Raw genomic sequence first — 6,000 nt, 5'->3', positions numbered from 1 at the left:
GTAATATATATATATATATATATATATATATATATATATATATATATATATATATATATATATATATATATATATATATATATATATATTTTAGGAACATCTGTCACCATGTCCATCACCATAAACTCCAGAGACCTCATCTTACTTTTCTCAAACAGAGAAATGTGACGAGAAGCTGGCACATGTTCTCAGCCTGGATGCAAATACTGAATACATCCTTGAGTTCAGATTTGTTTCTGCGCTACACTCTTTGGTGGAGAGCACTATAACACTGTGCCCCCGAAATTTATACTTAGCCTTGTTCATTGTGTACACAAGCAAATCAAATGCTTGGTCGAAGAAATAAATATTCCTCATTAAAATATCAAAAATCACACACATTTGTCAGTGACAATATAATATAGCTAATATTGCTCAGTCTCTTGCAAACAGATTTCTAATGTATACACAGAACCAAATATCTGCCCTGTGTGTGTTCTGTGTATCAATGTCTATTTTTTTGGAAAAGTCCTGAAACTGAAGTTCCTCTGACCATGGACAAGAAGAGGGCCCCAACAATGCATAATTATATACATACAAATACACGCATATTGTAAGTTCACATTCATATTTTAAATGCAGCTAAATATAATTTCCTTCACACATTAGCTACACTGTTACTGAATATATGCAAGCATGGGGGGGGGTGTTATTACAAATAATTAATAATAGTAATGTAAGAGTACAGTAAACTTTTTTTCTCATTTGAAATATAGTGTTTCACCACATAGTGTTTGTCCCAGTCTTCATGTTTCCTCACTATAGACCAAAAGTAATGAAATTACAACATAATGCAAATGTAAATCCTTGGTTGAGCTGTTTCCCATCTATATGTCACACTGCAGTATTTCACAGTTGAATGTCAAGTATACAGTGCACCAGAGAACAGCTTTACCCATACTGAAAGAATGTCAACATTTAGAAGAAAGTAAAGAAAGGCACGTGTGGCCATCCATCTTGTCAAAGTCTATGAGATATATTGCGGTGGCACAATATGGCTTTGGTGCCCCAGTTTAGAACAGACGGGATCAGGATCAACTGAGATTGTTGAGAAAACAAGAACAACAAGCTCTCTGGAAGTCTCAAGTCTGGGCACCGTGAACACCATACACTCCTACTACTCCATTCACACAGACAAATTTTACACACACACAAACCCACCCATGAAAACTGGCCCCCCCAAACCATCTGTATGCACACTTCAGCTTTCTGATAGGAAATCCCATTACCAGAAACACAGTCAACAGTGTTACACAGTAGTACAACCACACATGCATGCTCTCTCTCTCTCTCTCTCTCTCTCTCTCTCTCTCTCTCTCTCTCTCTCTCTCTCTCTCTCTCTCTCTCTCTCTCTCTCTCTCTCTCTCTCTCTCTCTCTCTCTCTCTCTCTCTCTCTCTCTCTCTCTCTCTCTCTCTCTCTCTCTCTCTCTCTCTCTCTCTCTCTCTCTCTCTCTCTCTCTCTCTCTCTCTCCCGCACTCTCTTTCTTTAAATTTTCACACATTATACACATACACTAAATTATTTCCACACAATCAACACCCATCCTTTATAGGTAAATTCCAGATGAATATGTTACAAGCCTTATGTATCAAACATTAATACATACTTTATTCTATAAGTCATCTAAAATATTCAAATAAATCAGACAAGAAAAACTAAAAACAAAAAAGAAATGTTATAAGTCTTGGTGAAGACTAAGTGAAGAGTGAAGAGTGAAGTGAAGAGTATGATGAGGGATCGTGTCTTTTAAACCTATTTATGCTGGAATTCTCTCTGCATCATGCTGACAAAACCCAGCTGTCTGGGGCCCCCTGCTTAATTTCGCCCACAAGATTTCCCACTGCAGTGCCTCTAGCAGCAAAAGAATTTAGTTTTCTTCCTTCTTCTGCTCTGTTGTCTCAGAGGTGCCTGGTCCCCTGCAGGCCATGTTGTCCAGTGGGCCTGTTATTACCTTAAGCTTAAAGTGTCTCAGGCAACATTCTACAGTGCAGGAATTTAACCGTTAAAGTCATGCCGTATTATTCAGTTATTTGTGATAAAGTACGTTATTTACTGTGAGAAATCCTGTTTTACTGTAATACTGTATCGAAGAAATTTACATTAAAATAACCATACACAGTATCGTTAAGGTTATTATTGGTACATTATGTTTTTCTTTATTAGATTTTGAAAATTATTTGTTGTTCTTGAGAATTAAAAAAGAAACATTTGTGACCCCATGGTGAGTGCAACAGTTTTATATCAGAGTGCATGGCGCCATCTATAGTCGCTACCTTGTAAAGCGCCTTTTAAGGTGGAAACAATCAAATGCGTCAGCTTTTACCTAAACAGCTAACATTATCTATTAGAACTGTTACTTAAATAGATAATAAAGATTTAAAAAGACATTAATATGCAACTAAGACACGAATGGTAGTCTAATATGAGTGTGTTAGCGTGTGATATGTAATATGTATATTGTATTGGTTTTATTCCCGCAAATGGGGAATCAACTCCCGTCGCTTTGCCACGTTAGAGGAGGCGCCACCTTTACGGTGGTGGGCGTGGTTAACCTTTCGAGCACCGCCCATTAAAACTAGGTTGACCAATAGAGATTTACGGTCAATTCTTCCGCCTAAGACCTCCAACACCACACCATAACCCCCACTCATGTTAGGTGCATAAAAACATGCTAATACAAATTGTAAACAACACGAAAGTAAATTGTGGGTTAATTCTCATTACTTGCATTTGCAAAATAAATGCAAAGGTGGGTTTTTTTGGTCTGGTTTTCTGGTTGGTTGGTTGGTTGTTTGGTTTTTTTTTTGTATGTGATTTTTACTAACAGAGTTTGGTCACAATTTTCTTAACATACTGTTACTTAAACCTTTAATTACACTTTACAATGTAGCACTGAGGGTTATCTATTTGCAAACCTTTATATATATACAGTACAGACCAAAAGTTTGGACACACCTTCTCATTCAAAGAGTTTTCTTTATTTTCATGACTATGAAAATTGTAGAGTCACACTGAAGGCATCAAGGGCTATTTGACCAAGAAGGAGAGTGATGGGGTGCTGCACCAGATGACCTGGCCTCCACAGTCACCGGACCTGAACCCAATCGAGACGGTTTAGGGGTGAGCTGGACCGCAGAGTGAAGGCAAAAGGGCCAACAAGTGGCAAGCATCTCTCGGGGAACTCCTTCAAGACTGTTGGAAGACTATTTCAGGTGACTACCTCTTGAAGCTCATCAAGAGAATGCCAAGAGTGTGCAAAGCAGTAATCAAAGCAAAAGGTGGCTACTTTGAAGAACCTACAATATGACATTTTTCAGTTGTTTCACACTTTTTTGTTATGTATATAATTCCATATATAATTCCACATGTGTTAATTCATAGTTTTGATGCCTTCAGTGTGAATCTACAATTTTCATAGTCATGAAAATAAAACTTTTGGTCTGTACTGTGTGTGTATGTATGTATGTATATATATATATATATATATATATATATATATATATATATATATATATATATATATATATTCCATCATTCTGGAAGTTGCTGATAGAGTATGTACAGCATTGATCAGCTGAAAGGTCGATACCCAAAACAACTTTCTTTCGGCTTCTCCAAAACAACAAGCAGTGGTAATTCCTGATTGGATATTGATTGTTCTGTCACAGTAAATAGGAAAAATGAGACATTTAGTGAGGCATTAGCACGGCCTGGATACACGTGTGTTAGAACATAAGGTAGGCAAAAATAAATCTGCTTTTTAATAAAAAGGCAGAGCCAGTTGGAGGAAAAAGACAAGACTTTACCAGCCATTTAGAATGAACAGAAACTATATTAAAATAGAAAATCAGAACAGCCCTGACTGGACTGCTTGTCCAACTCTGGGGGAAATGTGATCTATTTTATTGTGATCTGTTTTATTTAAGCATGTGGAACTTAAAACAGTTCTGCATCTGTTCAATAAAGTGTGCACTGAGAACCAGCTGCCAAAAACCTGGAAACATTTCGGAATAGTCCTCGTTGGTAGACGGTGAAAGACTCTTCAGTAGCAATAAACTGCAGACTTTCACGTAAAATATTGGTAGGTCTGTAATGGAAAAATGGTTTTGATTTATTCTATACTGTATACTGTAGGGTCATATCAAGTAGAGGCTTAACTGTGGCTTATTCACATGGTTTCTGACCTGTTCAATTAATCTGTATACTAAAAACTGAGTTAAGGCATTGTTCAATTTCCTCTCATCTACCATCTTTTCTAAACATTTACATTTTTTACAATTTATATATATATATATATATATATATATATATATATATATATATATATATATATATATTTAAAATGTGCTATTTTTTACAATGTAATATACTTAGCTAGCTCCATAATTTCCAGCCTTAATCATGCCTTTATTTCTTTAAAAGGAAAGAAATAAATTTAAATATTTTGGGCAGGGTTCAGGATGAATTGATGAAGATGTGTATATATATTTTTCATACATAAACAGCACATGGCTTTAAAAAAAATTTTTGCTCCTTTAAGGTAAAAATATATAAAACAAAAGCAGATTCCTAAATGTCACAGACTAAAATGGAACATGGAGAGCTACCAAAAAATCAGAATGAGGACAGATGTTTTTGCATTCCTTCACTTACTGAGATCCATATGCTAGAACAAACTAACCAAAGGACTTGACATAAATCAAACTAATGAAATTCAACGCTCTGTCACAATAGATGAGTTCACAATACATATTAAATTCTCTGAAACAACTTTACACAAATTGTATTATTATAATTTGCTCTGAAAATGGGAGCATCTGTTTCTTTCTTACAAAAGTGCAGACTACTGATGAATGGCTCGGTTTTTAAAAATGCTAGATTTTAAAATGTAATATATTTATTGCCGAACTAATAAAAAAATGGTTTTGATTCTTTTTTCTTTTTTTTCATTGTAAAAGCATTCTCAGAATTAAATTTAAGCTGACCAATCAATCATCTTCTATACTTACAGATCAGAAACAGGTGTAATTCATTGTCCTTTGAAAATTCTGTCCTCAGTCCAAACACAATGTTTTAATCAATAAACTTTCTAATAAAATAAAGTTTTCAAATATTAGATCAGTTCATAAGGTATTTAAGCACTAAAAGCTCCCCGTCTGGCAAAAATGTAAATCCAAATCCCAAAACAAAGCTAAATAGCTATCATCAAACAACAATCCTAAACTAATAATGACACAACCTAGTTCACATGTTTGACCTATTTAGTGAGAACAAGCTTAAGGGGACTGTGACAACTTTATATGAATTATAATGATTGTTGACGACAGTCAAATATTTAAATAATACCGTATTAAATTGTTATTTTAAAAAAAAGGGGAAAAAAAGCAAAATATTTCTTATTGAAATACAGTTTACTTCTTAATTTCATAAATAGAATTACTGATATATCACCAACATTTTTAACATAATAGGTAAAGTTACCTTTAATTAGTTTGTTTCACTAATTCATTAATCAACTAACCCAACAAAAACCCTTATTTAAAAATGTTAAATGCACCTTTGTTTAATTGCTCTTTTGGTTTTGATATTAGCATGTTTCCAAATTATCATAGTAAAGAAAAAACTGATTATTTTAAGAATAATGAATTATATATATCATATATATATATATATATATATATATATATATATATATATATATATATATATATATATATATATATATATTATTATATTTAGACCTAACAAATTCACACAAATGGCAAAAACAAATGTAGTTTTATCTATATATTGTTTTTCGTTTATGTATGTAATTTGGCAGGTTCGGTTTTCCCTTCCGGTTGCCAAGTTTGGACAACTCGTTTTGATTTTTGCATGATCTCCCTGGGGGTTTTCTCTGGGTTTCCAGCTAAAAACATCCTGATATATTGTTGACTCTAAATTGTCCCTTACTGTGACTG

This window comes from Silurus aristotelis, assembly GCF_946808225.1.
Source record: "Silurus aristotelis genome assembly, chromosome: 24".
Classification (NCBI taxonomy): Eukaryota; Metazoa; Chordata; class Actinopteri; order Siluriformes; family Siluridae; genus Silurus; species Silurus aristotelis.
This window is presented reverse-complemented; position numbering follows the sequence as displayed.